The sequence below is a fragment of the Mirounga leonina genome, unplaced genomic scaffold (genome assembly GCF_011800145.1).
Source record: "Mirounga leonina isolate KUSES-001 unplaced genomic scaffold, KU_Mleo_1.0 Mir_53, whole genome shotgun sequence".
In the NCBI taxonomy this organism is placed as follows: domain Eukaryota; kingdom Metazoa; phylum Chordata; class Mammalia; order Carnivora; family Phocidae; genus Mirounga; species Mirounga leonina.
The window spans coordinates 80405503-80427862 of NW_023270807.1; the positions used below are offsets into that span (position 1 = coordinate 80405503).

Sequence of the window (22360 nt, forward strand, 5' to 3'; positions counted from 1 at the left end):
ACTAATTGGCAGGACAAGTGCGCTCTGCATCACAGGGACTGCATGCTAACAAGCTTTAGATGGAAACTTCCTAGCAGGAGGGGAAGGACAGTGCAACCCCTCACACAGACAGCCGGCTCACCACCCTGTCTCCCAAAGCTCATAATTATCTACGAGTGGTTCATCTCTGACGAAGCCTGAGACCACATGTGCGTCATGTCAATAATGTTCCCTGTCGATGTGCAACGTTCTGTCAAATAGTTATTTTGCCTGTATAACATCAAGCCGATAGGCATTCATTCATTTTCCCATTCATTTATCACATAAAGTTTTCTTATTTGGATGCTTGATGTCCTTTAAATATGATCCATAACTTAGTCAGAAATGAAAAATGCTCCTTTCTTATACAGCTCAAATTACCAGCATGATATCACCACCACCTGGCTATACATAATGGGCCTATCAATTATCCTGCTGCTTCCCTCACACAAGGCGGATGACAAACTCCTACACCTTTTCTACGGAGGAAGATCTAATCCACAATGTTCTTCTATTTTTACATCTACAAAAACTGAGTCAGGAAACACAGGAGTTATTTAGGATATTTTGGTTCTGTTGGCCACGCTGACTCAAGGACATCTGAGAGGCCTAGGCTCCAGCACTCAAGCTGGGTTCACTGCTTGTTTCTGACACAGCTGTCTACTGAATCCAGGTGGCTCACTAGGAGCATGGCTTCTCTCAGCTCAATGACTAGAAAAGTCATCTTGAGTCATTATGTCATTCTAATCTCAGAGACCTTCACCCATGGTACAGACTAGTGATTTTTAGCTGGCAACTTACCAGCTAACATGTGTTATCGGCATAACCTGATATTACCATTATTAATACTAGAATCACAGACTTTTAGAGCTAGAAAGAAACTTCTGGATCATTGGCGTTCCTCTCCCTTATTTTAGATAGGAGGAGAAAGAGACCCAATTAGGTGTCGGTGGAGATACAAGGCTCTCCCATGAACCAAGGTGAAGCTGTAGGATTTTATACAGAATAAGGCCATGAAATTCTTTGGTACATGACTCAGAGTGGTAAGCAAGGAATGATAAAAGACAGAGACAGGTTGTCTGCACCATAAAAATGTATGAAAACTAAGAATTGTCATTGGCCAAAAGGCAGCTCACAGTGAGTTGCTGAGCAAGAGGGGTGTCATCTTTGCGAGGAAGGCCCTTCCTACCAGCACCTGGCTGGCTGGCTTCACTTGGTAAAATCAAGCTCATGGTAACTCTGATAGGGAAAAATCAGGGCACAGCAAGAAAAAGGTACTTTGACTGATTTAGGCCTCCCGCTCCTCAGCCAGCTTCTTGACCTCCAGCACTTGCACCTGACATATTCTTCTTATGTCTACTCAAGAAAAAGACTGAAGGAGCAATGATAGAATGTTCTATCATCTTCCCTGTCTCAGAAATAAAATGAAAAGGGGAGTTATCTTTTTTTTTTTTCATACCTGGTTGTACTTTATTTTTTTTTCTTTTCTTTTTTTTTTATTCTTATGTTAATCCCCATACATTACATCATTAGTTTTAGATGAAGTGTTCCATGATTCATTGTTTGTGCATAATACCCAGTGCTCCATGCAGAATGTGCCCTCCTCAGTACGCACCACCAGGCTAACCCATCCTCCCACCCCCCTCCCCTCTAGAACCCTCAGTTTGTTTTTCAGAGTGAAAAGGGGAGTTATCTTGTATTAGCTTTAGACTGCTTAGTACCTAGTTTTATCTAAAATATGTGAAAGTAAATTTGAGCTATATATTTTTTAAAAATTTCACTAATGTTTTATTTAATCCAGTATGTTCCAATATCAGTAAGTAATCAATGCCAGAATTATTAATGAGATATTTTATGTTCTTTTTTTGGTAACAAATCTTCAAATTTTGTGTATATTCTCCGTGCACATCATTAGTGGTTTTGTCAAAATGAAGGCAAGAAAAGTAAGTGTAATGGAAAGTATGATAATTTGTTAATTGGTGTTTGTCTGTATTTTATCACTCATCACGACACCGGTCTATAAGCAGAACACTACACCTGTGGAACTGTCTTGTAATTGAATTAAGCCAACTTTAGTATTTTTCATCGTTCAAGTTGTTTAAGAAAACCATAGTTATAGGGGCGCCTGGGTGGCTCAGCCCGTTAAGCATCTGACTCTTGATTTTGGCTCAGCTCATGATCTCAGGGTTCTGAGATTGAGTGTGCATGCACACTCATGCTCTGTCTCTCTCTCTTAGAAAGAAAAAAAGACATAGTTATACACATATTTTATAATTTTATTGTTACGAAGGTATGCGACATGTAGAATATGGGCCTCCATTTGTGCTCTTGGCCCAAGCCCCATAAATGTTGAGGGTGGGATTGATTACTTTCTCTCCACCATATGACCAGGTAGAGTGAAAACAGGAGTATCCATGAGTAGTCATAGACTCCCCTCTGTGATAGCACTTACCAACCACTGTGCTTCTTATTCCTAAATACCTTCCCACATTCCCTGTATTCCCCCCAACATTTCCCTTCCAATAAAATAAAATTTATTGACTACATAAATTACTGTGGTGTTTTGCAATCTGTAAGGACTTTCACATACATTGTTTAGTTGGTGTATAATATACTCTGTGAGGTAAGTAATAACAGATTAAGGAAACAGGTTGTTTAGGTGGCGTCACCGAAGTTTAACAACTACTCACCCGGGGCTTCTCATTTTAAGTTCTTGGTTTTTCCACTTCATTTTGTTGCTTCCTTTTGGATCTTCTAGGAACCAGGAGAAGGGGGAATTCTGGAAGCATTTTAGGCAGAGCAAACAGCATAAGCAAAGAAACAGAAAATAGCTGCTCAGTGTGGCTAAAGCTCACTGTCCATGTTCAGGAAAAATAGAAAATATGGGAAAGAAGAGCACTGTGTAGATGAAGTCTTGGATGTCAGGTTTGGGATTTGGGGATTTTGTGTTTTACTCTGATGAGTATGTGCTATAGATTTTTTTAAGTAAGCTCTATGCCCAATGTGGGGCTTGAACTCATGACCCTGAGATCTAGAGTTGCTGAATATGTGTTATATTTTTTAAAGAAAGTAATTGAAGTAAAGAAGTCTTACTTTTTTATTAATAAAAATACTGTTTACTTGCTGTTGAGAGCAAGCTGACTTTCATCTTAATAGGAGTGGGAGGAGAACTAAGTAGTGCAATTTGCATCTGCCAATAATAAGTTCCTGAGGCCCACATCTTCCTTTCATTCTCCAGTGTGGGAAGGAAGCACATAATCCCGACCAGCTGGTTCCTCAGTGTGTATAACCGGTGACGAGAGCACCAAAGTTAGAGAGGATGGATAGATCAGTTCCAATTTCGCCACCATTTTTTAGCCACATCCCTAAATGAGGATGAATCAGCCACATCTTTGTATGAAGGACAACACATTTTCTTTTTCAATTCATATGTAATACTTTTATGGACTCCTTATTTCCAATGCAAGAGAGAATTATATGTTTAGACTTTTAATTCTCAACACAGCACTCAGAGCACTCCCTTTGAAACATGTGTAAGATCAGATTATTCTTTTGCTTAAAACCCTGTAATAGCTTTCTGTTCTTCTTGAAATGAAAGCATAATTCTTTAAAACATTTCAGAGGGCCTTAAATAATCTGGTTTCCCATTAACCTTCTAGTCTACTTTCTCTCTCTCCGTCTCCTCCTCACTCTTCTCTAGCCACATTGGCCTGTTTGGTGTGCCCCCAACACACTAGACACACTGTCGTCTCAGGACATTTGCCCTTGCTATTCCCTCTGCCTAGACAACTCTTCCTCCAGATGCCTACAAGTTCACCTCGTCACCTTATGATCTTTGCTCAAAATCCTCTTCCCAATGGGGCTTCCTAGTCACTCTATTTAAATAGAGTCCCCTTTCCATCACACCCTTTCCTCTTTGGTTCATTTTTCAACATACTTCTTATGTTGAAAAAGACATACTACCTATGTCTTTTATTTATAGATTTGTTTCTGTTCTCTCTTCAGCCACTAGACTGTTGGTGCCAAGGGAAGAAATTTGATCAGTTTTGCTCATGGTTATATTTTCCAAGACCTGTAACAGTGCCTGACACATACATGTGCTCAACAGATATTTGTTGAATAAAAAACTGAGTCTTTTATTCTCTGGTGATTGAGCATAGAATTTCTTTGAATCTTTTAGTTTGTTAAAGGAACTATTAATCTTCTGATGAATTTCTATAAATCTAGATAAATTTCTTCTTCCTGCTAAGTATTTGGGGTTACAGTGATAGAGGCTTCATTTTTTTCCCCCTTTTCAGGATTGACAGTCAGCAGGGTTTTAGTCTCACTGAACAAAATGACCTATTTCTTCTAGGTCATAGAATGGGCTTGTCAAAGCCTAAGACTTTGAAAAAATCTCCATCTGCTGAGTGGGACGTGGGCACCATCTGTGGTCAGAAGAAATATTATTCCCCAATCTGTCTAGTTTGTTATTTTTCTCTGATTCTATTTTATATGTATGTATTTAATTTGTGCTATTACAATTTTATTTTATGCTCACTGATGGCTAACTTTGGAAATGCTTCAAAATATGTATGTTTTTCTTTATAACCAAGTTTTGATACTTGGGGGTGAAGGACCAGGTTTCTATGATGTCTAAAATGGTGGTGTGCACAGAAGTTCAATAAATATAGGTTGACTTGGTATAGTAATGACAATCTTTTAACTATGAGAGTCAAATAATGCCATAGAAATCATAATCATAACCCATGCATATCAATTATACCAAGTTTTTCAAGATCTGTATCACAAACAAATCGTGTATGTTCTTAAAATATCATGATATGTGAAATCAGAGAATGGAAGAAAAGGAATAAATGAAAGGATAACTTTCTATTATATTGTTCCAGTGTTTCTCTGCAATTATTTAAGCACTGAGCGCACCTTTAGAATGTTCACTAATTTTATTCATCCTGGTATGTCTTGCTTCCATATGTTGTTATAAAATTAATTGGTATAGCATTCATAAGAACAATTTTAGTGAATCCCTAAAACCCATAGATTCTCCCCATGCTTCACCAATAAAGAACTTTGTAAGAAGGGCAGAGTTCTCCTGGAGAAAGTACCAGTGGTGTGGGCCTAATTATTTTGTTGCCTCAGCAAAATGGAAGCTAACTGTTCAGCTCTGATCTGGAAGGGAGAGACAAAGAAGCAATGTTCCCTAACCCTAGATCTGAATCTATTCTTAGGTCTTGAAACTTCACTCCATAGACTCCAAACCAGCGTCACTGTTAACGCCATTCACTTCCTCTCTGCCGTGCCTCTGAGTTTCTAGGGCATCTCAAGGCTTTTGAGAAACAACACTGTACCTCAGAAAATGTTCAAAGTCTTTGAAACAAAGGTTGTTTATTAGAGGTGATGACCTCAGTTACTTATTCAAAAAAATGCTTCTTGGAATTTTGGGGCATTTTAACAAAGAAACGGTTGACATAAATGAATATCCTTTAGCTACTATCAAACAGAATGGAAGCATCTGTAAAAGGATTTTGACAGCCCAGTGATATCTGTAAAGTTTTTGCCAAGATTAGTGGTTTGAAAATTGATTCTGTCATAGTATGGCAGTCCTGAGTTCATAGAAATAATTAAGGATTAATTGATTAATTAATCATTTTTATTAATAATTTAAAATAATTTTTGATTTGAAAGAACTTCAGACTCATGTACCTTATTGAAAGCTATTGTCATTTTCTTCAGAGATATAAAGTTACTCCCTTGTTCTAAAATTCTCATTTTCATTAGTTACCCACTCGTATACCTAATAAAGTATAAACACTTTAGCCTTACCATTCCAGCCTCACCTGAAGCCTCCCCTCCAAGCAAGCTGCTTTCCTCACCATTCAAATTCCAATGGAGGCCCCTAGAATTCCTATTGCCAGACCTTTGCAACAAACTTGTTTTGCATTTAACATGACCTATGAGCTTAGGTCCAGTCAAATCCAGCATCTATCCTGAATGCTCCCCTGATAGGGCCATGCTCTAATTTTGATCTTGTAGGCATTTAATTGTTCAGAATACTCAGAATCATGAATTTGATGTTAGACTTTATTTGTTATTACAAGTGAAATAATGGGCAACTGCATGTCTCCCTAAATCCCAATTTCTCCATCTGTTGAATGGTAAGAACACCACATTCACAGAATCATTGTGAAGATTAAACTTTGTAAACCCTAAAAAGTTATGGAAATATTAGGTATATCATAATTTCTGTTCAATATCATGTATTGTTTTTTGTTATCATTTTATGTGTAAATATCTTATTTCTCCATCTACATCCTGAATCACTGAGACTACTGTATAGTTTTTATACTTTGTCTCCTTAATATGCCTGACCAAATATCCTTTTTATTCTACATGAACAAAAACATTGGTCAACTGACTGCCTGGATTTGATACAGTGATCAAATGTTTCCATAGTATCTCACATTTGATATCTTATTTATTATATAGTGCCTAATTCATTTTTGTTGTCATTAATTATAGTGGATTTGGGATAAGTTAAAATAATCAATGTGACAAAGAAGAGCTATGTTGTATATGTTAAAAAATTATGTACCCCTCCTTTTTGTCTCTACTAGAAAACCAATGCTGAATTTGGCCAAATGTCACCTGTTATTCACTGTCTTAGCTTTAAAAGCTAAGACGCAGCTTTGAGTCTCTGTAGAATGAGTTGTAATTTAGCTTACTGGGGACTGGCTGTGTATCAAACCATGGTGGCTTTAATTAGAGCTTTCAAACAGCTAATAAAAGTGGAAAAGCTTGGGGCGCCTGGGTGGCTCAGTCTTTAAGCATCTGCCTTCGGCTCAGGTCATGATCCCAGGGTCCTGGGATGGAGCCCCGCATCCAGACCCTGTTCGGCAGGAAGCCTGCTTCTTCCTCTCCCACTCCCCCTGCTTGTGTTTCCTCTCTCACTGTCTCTCTCTGTCTGTCAAAAAAATAAATAAAATCTTTTAAAAAAAGAAAAAAAGTGGAAAAGTTTGAGGTGAGGTAGAACAAAAGAGAAAAGATGCTTTGTTTTAGGGACTTTTTTTTTTCTTTTTTAATCCAACGATCACAGGAGATCAGTGGCTGCTGAAGAGACTCAGGTAAGTGGAGTTGCCAGGGTGTAGTTTCACAGGTCCCTAGGGCAAATGTGACACTCTGGAGCAGAGCAAGAAAAAAATGTAACACAGCCAAATATATTACTTAAAAGGCCACCATTTGGTTATTAATATAAAATTAGGCAACCTGTTTATATGAGCATAACATTATCACAAGCATTCGTTAAGGCTTTAAAGTTGAAGAAGGCAACCTTGGATTCACCAAGTATTCTTTCTCCTCTTTGGTAGCTGCTACTGGCTTGAATTTATTTTTGTGTCTCACTGTGGTTCCAATGGGGGCAAAGAGGGTTGGGCTCTCCCTAAAAGGAGGGTGAAAAATAACAAGGATTTTCTTTCCCATGACTCCCAATGATTTTGAATGTTTTAGAGTATTTAATCAGGGCAAGAAGAAGGAATTTTAAAAGTCACTTAAAAAAATCATAGGAACCTACAATTGCTTGAAGAACAAGGAGAAGATGAACTATTGGATAAAACATATTGTGCTATTTAGAAAAATAAGTTTTAGCAATTCAGCAACATCAAAACTTAAAATATTCATTCTTATTTACTTAGAAACGCTATTCCTGGTAATCTTTCAAAAAGAAATATGAAAGAATATGAAAGAATAAAAGCTTTATTCACCAAGATATTACCTAACAAATTAACTATAATGCAACTATTAAAATACTGCTATTTAATGTGATATTTATAATAACATGCAATAATGTTAAGAGAAAAAGTTAGACATAAACTTATGTTTATATTGTATGATTAAAGCTTTAAAAAACAAACAAAATGAGATATAAAATACTATAAGAAAATACACCAAAATGCTAATGGGGTTATATCTAGGTATAGACCATATCAAAGTTAGCTCCTTTACTTTCTTCTGTATTATATAAGGGCAAAGACAATTTAAAAATCAGAAGCTTAATTACTCCTGTTGACATTAAGGGAAGAGATTTCTCTCCCTTTATCTTAGAACATTTACTTTAGAACACTTGTGATTGCAAATACTTTATCTTCTCTTCGAAATAGATGTAACTCCTTCTGAAAGTTAGATAGGACTTTGTCAGCTTTATGACACAGGAAATCTTTCTCAAAGATCTGAGGACCATCTCTGGGACTGGAGGAGATTATGCTAAGTGAAATAAGTCAAGCAGAGAAAGTCAATTATCATATGGTTTCACTTATTTGTGGAGCATAAGGAATAGCATGGAGGACATTAGGAGAAGGAAGGGAAAAATGAAGGGAGTGAAATTGGAGGGAGAGATGAACCATGAGAGACTATGGACTCTGAGAAACAAACAAGGTTTTAGAGGGGAGGGGGTGGTGGGATGGGTTAGCCCAGTGATGGGTATTAAGGAGGGCACGTACTGCATGGAGCACTGGGTTTTGTACGAAAACATGAATCGTGGATCGCTGCCTCGAAAACTGGTGATGGGGGCGCCTGGGTGGCTCAGTTGGTTAAGCGACTGCCTTCAGCTCAGGTCATGATCCTGGAGTCCCTGGATCGAGTCCCGCATCGGGCTCCCTGCTCGGCAGGGAGCCTGCTTCTCCCTCTGACCCTCCCCCCTCTCATGTGCTCTCTGTCTCTCTCATTCTCTCTGTCTCAGATAAATAAATAAAATCTTAAAAAAAAAAAAGAAAACTGGTGATGTATGGTATGGTGACTAACATAACATAATAAAATAAAATTAAAAAAAAAATGAAATGCAAGCATCAAACCTTTCCACCGTGTGAGGACACAGTGAGAATGAACATGCTTATCTATGGACCAGGAAGTGGGTTCTCACCAGGCACAGAATCTGCCAGGTTCCTTGATCTTGGACTTCCCAGTCTCTATTCCAGAATTGTGAGAAATAAATGTTTGTTGTTTAAACCACACTTCCCTCCCCACCCCAAAAGAAAATGTAAACATCAAAGAAGATAGATGGGAGGGCAGGAACCTAACTTTAGTTGGGCACCTTGTTCCAAGTTGCAAAACTACCTTCTATTATAAAAATGTAAGTTTGCTCTTCCTGTGGATAAGGCCAGTTAGCACAGATGGCCGTTTCAATTACCAGGTGAATTCAGGGTGAACTATGACAAAGGCTACCGTCCAGTCCTCTTAGTAAGGACTAGTTACTGTCATCTTGAAAACATCTATGTAATGGGCTGAATCAGCTTGGTTATATAAGGGGGTGAGATTCCTTTCTGTGTATGAAATCTCTTAGCAGATTTCTGTGATGTGTGGTTCAAGGCTTATTCTGTAACAAAAGTGCTTTCATTCTCCATTGCTGTTTTGGGCTGGGAAAACATTGTGTTTTAATTATATCTCTTCAACAATGCCAAATTTTATATAATGAGCTTTATAATGCTTGTGATGGAAAAATATTTTACTTTATAATTAGCTTTTATTTTCCTAAATGATGACTTCTTTATCTTTTTATTATTAGTTTATAATTATTTTGTTTGTTTACCCTATTCTAAGCTATAAGTTCCTCTCGGGTCCAAAATCTTTTGACTTGGACACTGTTCCATTTTTTTCTGAGCTGCAGATTGTAGAGTTTTAAGCCTGGAAAATACGTATCAGTACCATCTTCCTACAACTAGGAGCTCCATCAGTTTCCCATGGACATCAACTTAAAACCTTCCCTGCTTTCCAAAGCATCCATTGTCCTCTCTTGCCACTCCTTTTCACCATTGTACTGGATGATATCCAAGTCAATTAGTGAAGAAAAGGAAATAAAAGACATCCAGATTAGAAAAGAAGTATAACTATGTCTGTTTGTAGACACAGACCCCTACCTCACACCAGATACAAAAATTAACGAAGAATGAATAATAAACCTAAATGTAAGAGCTAAACTAACAACATGTTTATAAGGAAATATAGAAGTAAATCTTTATGACCTGGTATTAGGCAATGTTTTTTAGATATGACACCACGCATAAATGTCAAAAGAAAAAAAAATCTTAGTTGACTTCATCAAAACTAAGAACTTCTGTGCTTCAAAGGACACCATTAAGAAAATAAAAAGACAACACCCAGAATAAGAGAAAATATTTGTAAATCATATATCTGATGAGGCACTTGTATCCAGAATATGTAAAGAATTCTTACAAGTCAACAATAAAAGCACAATTAAATGTTGGGAGAGAAGATTTGAACAGACATCTCCCCAATGAATACATACAAATAGCCAATAAGCCCATGAAAAGATGCTCAATTTCATTAGTCATTAGGGACATGCAAATGAAAGCCACAATGAGATGCCACTTCACATCCAGTGATGTGAATTCAAAGAAGATTGCTAAAATAAAAAAGCCTGACAATAGCTAGTGTTGCCAAGCATGTGAAGAAATTTTAATCCTTGTACCTTGCTGGTGGGATTGTAAAATGGTGAAGACACTTTGGAAAAATATTTGGCAGGTCCTCAAAATGTTAAATATAGCCTTACCATATGACCCAGAAATTCCACTTCTAGGTATCTATTCAAGAGAAATGAAGCACATATTTTCATGAAATCTGTATTTGAATGTTCTTAGCAGCATTATTTATAAAAGCCCCAAAATAGAAACAACCCCAAAGTATATCAACTAATAAGTGGAAAAAATGTATACCCATGCAATGAAATATTATTTGGCAATAAAAAGAAGTATTGATACATGTTACAATGTGAATGAACTTTGAAAACATTATGCAAAGTAAAAAAAAAAAAGCAAGTTAAAAAAGCCATATAACATATGACTCCATTTCTATGAAGTCTCCAGAATAGCTCAATCTCTAATGACAGAAAGTAGATTAGTAGTTGCCAGGGTTTGTGTGTTTATGTGTGTTGGGGGTGAAGTAGAGACTAACTGCTATCAGTGTAGGATTTCTCTTTGGGTTGATGAGAATGTTCTAAAATTAAATAGTGGTTATGGTGGTACAACTCTGTTAATAGACTAAAAACCATTGAATTGTACATTTTAAAAGGACAAATTGTATGGCATATGAGTTACATGTCAATAAAGCTGCTATAAAATAAAAAAGAAATTGTTTGGGGGAAGACCGCTTGTTCTGGCCAAGCTGAAATAGCCCAATCTTTCTCAGGTCCTTCTTCTTTAAAAACCCTGGACATACCATTATAAACAAATACCAGAAGTCTCTGAAAGCTGGGGTGAAGACAGAAAAGTGACCAGTTACCCCAGGATGTGAGGCATGATACAGGGTTGGGGTCCCTGGATTTTCCTTTTGCCTTCCATCTATCCCAGACAGGACACTGGGGAAGCCTGCAACCTGAACCACTGATAGGTGTAAGCCAAAAGAACGCCAAGAAAAGCCTATTCACCCTGGTCAAAGAACCAGGAAAAAGACAACCCAACATAAGAGAAAAGCTCTTTGACAATACCTACCACTACTCGAGCAAAAAACACCAATACAATATTCAATCCTCTGTCCACCTCACCCACAGCACACATGCCATGGGTTTGGCAGACATGAGGGAGGAGCCAATTCTACCTCCTACTCGATGGTTACAGGCTGCAGTGGTCTGATATTGCTGCCAGAGTAGTGTTAGTGGGGTCCTGGTGGGAGCTAGCCTTTATCCCACCCTGGCATCGATGAAGTAGAATGAGGAGGAGCAAGCTGGGCTGGTCTTCACTCTGTATTCCCACCCACCCCGTTGTCATCAGGACCCAGCAGGAAGTGGAGCCTCCCCTTTGCCTGGCATCAAGGTGGACCAAGGTGGGCTGAGGTGGGCTGGGTGGCACTCTGGTTCCTCCACTCTGGTGCAGCAGGGAAATATAAAAGGGATATCATTACATGCCTATTAGACCATCGAAAGTAAAAAACGTTGGGGCACCTGCGTGGCTCAGAAGGTTAAGCGTCTGCCTTCAGCTCAGGTCATGATCCCAGGGTCTTGGAATCAAGCCCCACATCGAGCGCCTGGTTCAGCGGGAAGACTGTTTCTCCCTCTGCAGCTCCCCCTGCTTGTGTTCTCTCTCTCTCTGTATCTCTGTGTCTCAGATGAATAGATAAAATCTTTAAAAAATAAAATGAAATGAAAAACATCAATTATAAATATTGGTGAGGATGGGGAGAAAGTGGATTTCTCACACATAGCTGTGGGGAATATAATATGGCACAGCCACTCTGGGAAATAGTCTTCCAGATTTTACAAAACTAAATTACGCACTTACCCTATGACCCGGCAATTGTACTCTTTTGGGGCATTTACCCCAGAGAAAATTTATGTTTACACAAAAACTTGTACAAGAATGTTCAGAGTGATTTATATAGTAAAATACTTGAAACTACTCAAATGTCTTTAAAGGGCTGTATGGTTGAACAAACTCTAGGACATCCATACAATGGAATAGCACTCAGCAATAAAAACTAATGAAATAATGATATATGCAAATAACTGGATGGACCTCAAAGACATTATGTTTAGTGAAAAAAAGTCAATTTCACAATGTTATATTGTGATGGTTCCATTCATATAACATCCTCAAAATGATAAAACTACAGAGATGGACAGATGAGTGGTTGCCAGTGCTCAGGGACAGGGGGAATATGGGAGATGGACACAAATACAAGGAGGTTGCACAGGGAGTTCTTTTGTGGTAATAGAAAATCTCTGTCTTGATTGTAGTGGCAATTATATAAATTTGTACATGGCAAAATGCATAGAATTACACACACACACACACACAAATGAATGCAAGTTTTAAAACAGTCATGTACCAATGTCAATGACTTTATGCTACAGCTTCATAAGATGTCATCACCGGGGGAGACTAGATAAAATATGCATGGGACTCATTCTATTTTCTCATCTTCCCATGAAACTATTAATATTTCAAGATAAAAAGCATAAAAAACTGTGATTTCTATTTGCCAACAAAATGAAAATTTAGAAGTCTACATTTTTTTTTTTTTTGGATGAATGTTTTGTTGATTTTGTGTAATCCCAGAAAGCATAAGGTTTTCATGCACAGTTGTTGATTGAAAAATTTGGTAACTTTGTGCTGGGGGGAATAAAGTACAGCCAATATTGCAGTTCCAAGAAATTAATCTGGACATGCTACTAGAAGAATAAAATGTTCTAAGGTTGCTCATGAGACTGACTGCTGGAGTGGAAAAGCTTCAAAGTGTGATTTCTTCATGTGTCATCAGGGACTTGCACAGCCATTTTTTTGAGAAATTATTTTGTTATTGTAGCAATCAGTGGTTTTTTTAAAACCTTTATTTATTTGTCAAAGAGAGAGCCCACAAGCAGGGGGAGTGGCAGGCAGAGGGAGAAGCAGGCTCCCTGTTGAGCAAGGAGCCTGATGCGGGACTCCATCCCAGGACCCTGAGATCATGACCTGAGCCTAAGGCAGATGCCTAGCCGACTGAGCCACCGAGGCGTCCCATCAGTGTTTGTTTTTAAACTTTAGATTATACCACTGTACCTCCACCCCCAGCCGGGCAAGTCATTGATTCCAAAATAGAGCTTAAGGATTTCTAACAATTATTCTCATTATATATTTTGTTTGCAAGTGCTTGATTTCTTTTAGTTCTACTTTCTACCAGTAGCAAATTAGTATTCCAAAAGTCTGTACTTGTGTATGTGATGTTACCATTTTTTTCACTGATACATTTAAAGTATAATAATTTTTTTTTAACGATTTTGTTTATTTACTTGACAGAGAGAGAGAGACAGCAGGAGAGGGAACACAAGCAGGGGGAGCTGGAGAGGGAGAAGCAGGCTTCCCAAAGAGCAGGCAGCCCAATGCGATCTCAGAACCCCAGGATCACGACCCCAGCCGAAGGCCCTTAAGGTACAATAATTTTAAATAGAATTAAATTTCAAACAGGAAATACATTATATGATTTAATACAGGAAGCTTGGATCACAAGCTGGATGTTGGGTAAAATAGGAAAGATCGTTAGAAATTTTTAGTACACCCGGGAGTCATTAGTCAGCCTTACCAGTGAAACTGATGGTAAAAAAGATCATAGACCATTCTCTTCACTACTGAACTGGTAGTAGGTAGCTGCCATCTAAAAATAGTAGGATATACTTAGAGGCATATTTAAAATATGAGCTATAATATTGTAGCACTGCCAAACGTCTAATCTTTTATATCTCTTAGTGGATAAAACCCTGAGAATAATTGCATAAACCATCATTGCTTTTTTGGGTAACATTAAAAATGAAGCATTCAAATAACCAGAAAATGTTGCACCAAAAAGGAAACAACAATATGGGCTAGGTATGAAAAGCACACTTAAAAAGACAAAATTGCTTGATGGTCAATTTAAAGTCAATTTAAATTAAAAAAAAAAAGTCTTGGTAAAACTCCATGCTACAGTTATGGTCAAATCTCTTGGGAGCTTAAAAAGAGGTGAAAAAGTTACCCATACTGACTAGTGCTCAATAGTTCTAACACTTCAAAAGACTATCTTAGAATGTACTGGTTGAGAGATGAATGCTAACCTTGCTCTTTATCTTAAGTTGGAAAGCATGGACACTAACAATTTAGCTATTTGATCAGTTACTGACTTTTGCCCAGTAATTCTAAAAGGACACTTTATAGTAAAATAGCCAGTAAAAATAATTTTTAAAAGATATGTGAGAATTACTTTTTAAAAAGATTTTATTTATTTATTTGAGAGAGAATGAGAGCATGTGCTCATGCACATACACCCTAAAGGGGAAACAGACGGGGAGGTAGAGGGACAAGCAGATTCTGGGCTAAGCAGAGAGCCCCACGGTGGGATGGGCGGTGGGGGGGATGGTTCTCCATCTCAAGACCTCTGAGATCATGATCTGAGCGGAAATTGAGCCACCCAGGTGTCTGGAGAATTACTTTTAATGAGTGGGAAAACACATAATGGATGCACGCAGGGAAAAAAATCTATGATGCTGACATTGGTATTTTGCATGAATCAGCCGCCCTGTAGCAGCCCATCAATAGTATCTCCTCTCAGAGTTTGCTTCTTGATTTACCTTGCATATTAACGGACTGGCAAAAAAAAAAAAAATGCTGACTTTTGTTGTAAATTTGCAGAAATAATTATTTAGATGCTTATCTTTTTAGATAAATTTGTAAGGAAATGGGAAATGACTTTGAAAACTTGCTATTTGACATATATATGTGCTGATTTAAGCAGAGGAAAATGATCATCAAATTTTCAATTTAGTGAAATTATTTTTTTAATGGAGAATTAAAAACTTATTATAACAATGGCTAAAACATGGGTTAAACGATGAATTGTGGTTTTACCTAATGATAAACAGTAGTTCTCAGAGTTGGCTTATTCAGCAAAACACTTGAAGAGTGAATTGTTTACAGAAGTGAAATTGTAAAAGCTTTCACTGGGTGTGACAGAACACAGCAGAATTAAAGTGTGAGAGCTGTCATGAGTTGACTATTGACAATGAAATTTTGGAAACTTAATTCAATTATGTGTGATAAAAGTTAGCTCATATAATGTTTGTTTTTTTTCCTTCGAAAAGGCTCTTCAGGGTGTGAGGGCAATCTGGCTGTGACATCTGTCACCGCATTGATCACCAGGGTTGATTTGGCTGATCTGGCTGGGTAGGTGGTGTCCCCTTCCTCCCTCACCTCTCTCTGTGGGTCCCTCCTGAAGCTGCATGCTCGGTGGAACTTGCACTATACGGGTGGACCTGTCTTCAGTCAAGGGTATAAGAGTGGCTGCACTCTGAAGCCCCTGACAAGCTCTCAAGGTCCATTTGTAGGAGAACGCAGGGTAGTCAAGCTTCCAAGATTCCAGACACATCACATCCAAATGAGACGTTGCACGCGGCAGTCTGCCTTTTCAAAAAAAAAAAAAGAAAAGAAAAAAAGAAAGAAAGAAAGAAAAGGCCCTTTAACTATTTTCCCCTTAAGACAAGGAAAGAGACATCCTCACAATATTTTCTATGACATAAGTCACTTAACTTTTCAGCTAAAAGATACTTAAAATTTCCACCAGCAAGCATCTCTTACCTTACTATGCTTATAAAGTTTGCCCAACGATGAGAAAAACTATTTTGATTTGTATGCACATTTTTAAATGGATTCATGGTCTCAAATTACAATGACACTATGTCAAGAAGAGAAATTGCTATCCATGTAAATTCAGATTGCCTCAATTCTATAAAATAAGCACATTACCAGCTGTGATTAAATCAGGAAGCAGAGAGGAAAACCTTTTGCTTTTCCCTGATAGCAAAACACTTAAAGCATTTAAGATTTGCATTAATCTATTCAACAAATATTTATTGAGCCTACTATTTGCTGACACTTTACTAAGTTCTTGGCACAATCAGCGAATAAAGCAGAAAATATCCTTGTTTAAGAGCTGAAAAATGTTCAAGTTACAACCCTCCAAAATTCAAGAATTATAGACACCGTCCCAGACCTTGGGATACCTATTTATTTTCTCTATTAGAGAACTTCCTGACACGTCAAAGAAACACTGGTCTAGATACTCTTTTACTTCTGTAAATACCTAGGTAATTAATTTGAGATTCAGAAGGCTGCTTGAATGCAAGTGGGAAAAGTGAGCTGTTGGAATTGGTTGACCTTGAGGGCTATCTGTGTGGTACAAATCAGGCTGGGGGGACCTACCCCTCCTAAGACAGAATGGACTAGGCCCCAGCCAGGAATTTCATCTTTTCAAATCCTGGCCTTTTCCACTGGATGGCAGTGGAATACTAAATGTTCTTGCACTCGGGCTACTTTTCTTTGGCTCCGTGCAGCCCATCTCCTTTCCATTCAGACAGTGCTCAGAGTAGCTGATTAAGTTTTGCCTTTAGTTATAAACGCATTGCATTTCTTTTTCCTTGAGACAAAATTCTATTCTCAGATGCAATTTGGGGATTCCTTATGCTCACCCACGTCATACATACAAACAAGTGTGTGATTTTCTAAGTTCTAAAAATGGGCTTCCTCTTTGATTACATGCCTGTTTTATCTCATTTTTTTTTCCAGTGGTTGGTTCTATTTTTTTTTAAATTTTATTATGTTATGTTAATCACCATACATTACATCATTAGTTTTTGATGTAGTGTTCCATGACTCACTGTTTGCGTATAACACCCAGTGCTCCATTCAATACGTGCCCTCTTTAATATCCATCACTGGGCTAACCCATCCCCCACCCCCCTCCCCTCTAGAACCCTCAGTTTGTTTCTCAGAGTCCATAGTCTCTCATGGTTCGTCTCCCCCTCCGATTTCCGCCCCCTTCATTTTACCCTTCCTACTATCTTCTTCTTTTTTTAACATATAATATATTATTTGTTTCAGAAGTACAGGTCTGTGATTCATCATTTTTACACAATTCACAGTGCTCACTGTAGCACATACCCACATACCCTCCCCAATGTCTGTCACCCAGGCACCCCATCCCTCCCACCCCCCATCACTCCAGCAACCCTCAGTTTGTTTCCTGAGATTAAGAATTCCTCATATCAGTGAGGTCATATGATACATGTCCTTCTCTGATTGACTTATTTCGCTCAGCATACTTACCTGGCAGGGGAGATACCATGATCATGTGCCTGTTTTATATTACAATTGGAGAAGAACACCACTTTCCATTTCTGGGATACTTCATTTTGCTCTCATGGTCTATTATATGAAGGTGTGGGTGGCTTATTTTATGAGGCTCTCTGGATGAGGTTTTTAGATTCTGCTGATATAGTCACAAGAAAACAATCAAGCAAAGGTGGAGAGCAAAGAATATCCTTCTACATGTCATCATCTTTACCTGTCTTTTTAAATTCTTCACAGAGAAGTCTTCTGATGGCCTCCTATCAATTCTAGCTCTTCAAAATATTCCAGTTGAGAGCTCAAGCTGTACTGACCCTCCATGTGTTTCAGCCTTGTGGTGGTTACACCGCTGGTTGCCTGCTAGAAATTAGTGCGTCCCTTACTTGCTGTCCAAGTCTGCTCAGCTCCCAATGTCAGTAAAGGTTTGGTGTGCTGGTGAAGACCTCTCTGTTCCTATTCCTGTTGGAAATGTTCCGGCCCACCTCGAGCTGCATCTCTTAACCTCCCTACACGTTGGTCCCCAGGACAAGGCTTCTTGATCTAGTATCTTGCTTTTGACAATTTCCTTCCCTGATCACTTCATTCCTACCCTGGCCCTGGCCTCAGTTTCAGGTCCTTAGCTGTCTTATGAAGAATCTCCTTAAAGATGACCACTTGCCTGAATCCTAAGCATGGTGCCCCCGGGAGTTGCTGTTGGGTTTTCCCCAGGCCCTCAATTTGCCTGGGAAAACCTAGTGCTTGCTTTTGCTGAGCTGATTAAGTCATGAATTCATGTAGCTTTGGCTCCCTGGGCTATGCCCCCACCAGTTTCCTTTTTAACAAGGTGGCATGCTTGGTCTCAGCTCCTCTCTCCTTGCCTGGGATCTCCTAGGAAGAATCTTTATTCCCAATAATTTACCTCCTGAATTTTAGCATATAGAAACTATTGCTTCTTTTTACTCCAACATGTAACTTCTTCAAAAATAATGTAAATGGTTCTCTGGCGTTCATTGTGGATTAACTATTTCACTCCGGATAGCATTAATTCAGAGCATCTTTTAACTGGGTTAACTTTAACACAAAATTTTGTGCAAAGTTTAAAATATATAATTCAGGTTAGATAATTTAGCATTATTTTGAGGCTGAACGGCATTATATAGAAAGAAAAATCTGCAGATCCCAAACAGCTACATTGAATTTGTTTAATGATCTTTATAAAATTACGTAAGTAAATAATTTAATTGGAGAATAAAGCCTCAAAAAGAAATTGGCAGATACAATTTATTTTGGAGTAAGATTATAAATTGGAAATAACTGCAACCTCCAAGGGAAATGTTCTCATTTATTCTGGAGTACATTTAAGCCATATAGTGTGAAAATTTTGTGTGATTCTTTTGAAGGGTGAAGAGATTAGGATTCATTCGGTATTACAGATGAGGATTGCTTTGGCTACTTATTAGTTTACCTTCAAGATTTTGGCCCACATACAAAATTTATACAATATTGGAGCATAGGCACCAAAAAATGAAACATATTTTGATAAAGTGAGCCTTCTTCATGACTTCTTTAATACTATCTTTTGAAACCATATAAATCATGATGAACGTTGGTTAAGAAGATTGAAAACCAAAATTAAGAGAAACTCTCTTTTTTCTTTTTAACATATATGGATGGGTTAGCCTGGTGATGGGTATTAAAGAGGGCACGTTCTGCATGGAGCACTGGGTGTTATACACAAACACTGAATCATGGAACACTACATCAAAAACTAATGATGTAATGTATGGTGATTAACATAACATAATAAAAAAAAAGCATAGAACCTTTAAAAAGTTCTTGCTACATATGCCAATTACACCATCCACCTTTGATGGTCATGAATTTATATTTCAACACTGTGAATTTTCATTAATAAAAACTGCTAATTTAATAGACAAAGAGAAACTCTCAACAAAATCAAAATAAACAACTTGTCATGCATAAAATGTAAGTGAAAAAGAACTGTTCACTCTTTGCTTCCTCTTCCTCTTTTTTTGGAAAAGAGCCGGAATGAGGAGTCTGTAGAACCACCTATTTATTTCTCAGTGTTCTCTTGAGAAATATTTATTATCTTGGTTATTTAATTTTTCCATCTGTAATTAGAAATCACAAAGTCTGCCTTGAAGTTTGTTGGAAGAAGTCAACGAGTCAAGGAATAGAAGTGTGCATTGCAAACCATCAAGTCTTAGATGCACACAGGCATACAGGGAGGCAAGACACTGGTGCTGGAGCCTACCGTGGTGCCCATCCTTGTAAACTTGGCAGTCATACACACCTCTGAGTTCCGGGTTTCTCTCCTCTCCATGAGATTATTCTGCATGACTTTTATGGTCCTTCCTATTCTAGACTCTTCTCTATTCCTAGACTCCATCGTAACTTCATATAAGCAGAATATTTTTTTCCAGAATTTGCCAATCATACATGTCGGATTCAAAAGATCATTGTAATATGTACCAGATTTTAAGTCTTTTGACTTTTTCCCATTGGAACGAAAATTATTTTCTATGATAAGAAAAATTCCTACAGTAAAAAATGTTGAGTAGACACTTGCTTGAAAACTGCCCACCCCAACTTTGGTTTTTTGTTTGTTTTGCTTTAATTTTTTACTTAAGGAAGCCCATTTTTTGAAAGAGCATATTCTGGGCTATATTAAACAAGTAAGTCATAGTTGTACATTCTAATAAAGATACTTGCTACTTAAGAAGAAACATGCAGAATTTGAAGCAAAATAATATTAGAATAGAAATCTGAGCCTACCTAAAATAATTAAACTCACTTCACATATAAAGGCAAATTTCAGAGGAGTAACCTTTTTTCAAACAAAAATTAATCAGATTCAATAGACGGTTTAAGTGGGCAGAGTGGTTATCAGGGTATGAGAAGCTATTTGGGGTTATGTGTGGCCGGGTGCAGGAATTCATGCAGGCTTTTAGATTTTATTATGTAGAGATATCTTAGGAGAAGCTAGGCCGAACTGTGGACATATTTGAGTTTAGACTTCATAAAACTTTCAGCTTAAGCTCCTGGAGATCGCTATAGAAAAGGAGGAAAATCAAAACATTCTCAAGGTACACACATGCCACAGCAGCTGTCTCCACACCTATTTTATTCAGTAACTTCCAATCACTGAAGGAGATTCTAATATCAAGTAGTTATTTGTCAGCAAATGTGTCTAAAAATAATTTTAAAAATCTCTGCAGGGAAGCAGAGTCTCTTTCTTAGGTCCAGATATTTTCTCAGGATGACATGGAGTCTGACTACATTCTCTCGTAAAGGTAAATCATGCATGATAGTATCTAATCATCTTCATTGTCTATGTAAAAATGAATGAAAGTTAAGGTTAATTTTTGATAAGTGAATTATGCAAACATAAGTTATATTTGGCTTTGGTGATAAGGCAACATAGAGAACTCGTGCAAGGGTTGTGCATGCGCACACACACAAGCCCACGCACAAAAACTCAAGCACTTTTTCGGCCTTGTTCTTATTCCTTTCTGAGATCAGACTCCTCAGTTGAAATAATATAGGAGTTTTCCCCCAAAAAGTCTGCTCAGCAAAACTTCTATTAATACAAGTGTTTCTAATCAAATATGTCTGAAATGTTTACAAACGTCTTAAATCCAGCAATGATGGCATAATGAAGGGTATGTTGTTGGGAAGAAAATGCCCATCCAAAGTAGAAAAACTACCAGTTAAAAATCACAATACATAAAAAAATATTTTTGAAGGATAATTTCCATTTACCTGATAGGTTTTCCCATAAAAAATTATAAAATATTTTAAAAGAGAAAACAGAATATTTCAATAACCTTTTAGTTTCCTCGTCTTTACAATCAAGTAGTTGGACTAGGTACTAAGTTTCTTTTCAACTCTAATATTCTATGATTTTAGTCAACATAGGAAGAAGTTAAAATGTGTCCCATAAAATGTGTCCCACTGTTTCATTCAAGTAGTAATAGAAAAGGTGACTTAAAATTGTATGCCTGATAAAATAACCCTGTTATTTTACAGGTAACAAAAGCAAGTCCCAGGGAAGTAACATGACTACCTAATGGTGCCCATCTATTTGAGCATCAATCAATGTCACTGCTTCCAAATCTCTCTAATCATCAAATATTTTGCTTTCTTTTTGTTGTTGTTGTGATTGTTTTATTAGACTCCAGATCCCCCTCTGTACCCCTGGAAATTCTGCTTTAGTAATTATGGGATGAGGTCAGGAACCTAATTTTTGAAAAGAGATCCTCAATATTTTGACTTGTAGTTAAAGGTAGGAACCATAGAGCCACATCAGACTACCTGGGATATAGTGATGGAGGGGAGCAGGTATGTTGCCCAGTTCTTGGGCAGTCTCTCCAGTGTAACATAGCGGCACCTTCCTAACGGGTCCATCACGGTTATGCCACAGACTACCACATAGCAGCATCTTCCTAACAGGACCATTATGGTATGCCACAGGCTACCACTTCCCTTTCCTCCCCACCCTTCTACATGAAAAGCATATAATATAAGTGACATGACTTGGTGTCTAGGTTACTTTTCTTTGATAGGTTTCCTATGGAAAAAGATATTCCTGAAAGAAACAAGAATTAAAAGAGTGGATCTAAACACCACAGAAATAGAAACAATTATAAGAGAATATTATGAAAAACTACATGCCAACAAACTGGACAATCTAGAAGAAAGGGATAAATTCC

The 22360-nt window shown here is 37.7% G+C and overlaps 2 long non-coding RNA genes across 4 annotated transcripts in view; both read left to right on the forward strand.

Moving 5' to 3' along the window:
* Nucleotides 1-22360, forward strand: part of LOC118000726 — a 53068-nt gene that overhangs the window by 17111 nt on the left and 13597 nt on the right. Inside the window, exon 3 of one of the 3 annotated variants that reach the window (XR_004676541.1) lies at nt 13794-13833. The exons of 1 other annotated variant lie outside the window; for it this stretch is intronic. This is a non-coding gene — a long non-coding RNA (uncharacterized LOC118000726). Of the gene's footprint in view, nt 1-4372; nt 4897-13793; nt 13834-22360 lie in introns of those variants that run through there. One more of the 3 variants, XR_004676542.1, reaches the window with a different exon arrangement.
* LOC118000728 lies at nt 13893-22343 on the forward strand. Its single transcript, XR_004676544.1, has 3 exons — nt 13893-13925; nt 15608-15689; nt 20867-22343. It is a non-coding gene; the product is annotated as an uncharacterized LOC118000728 (long non-coding RNA).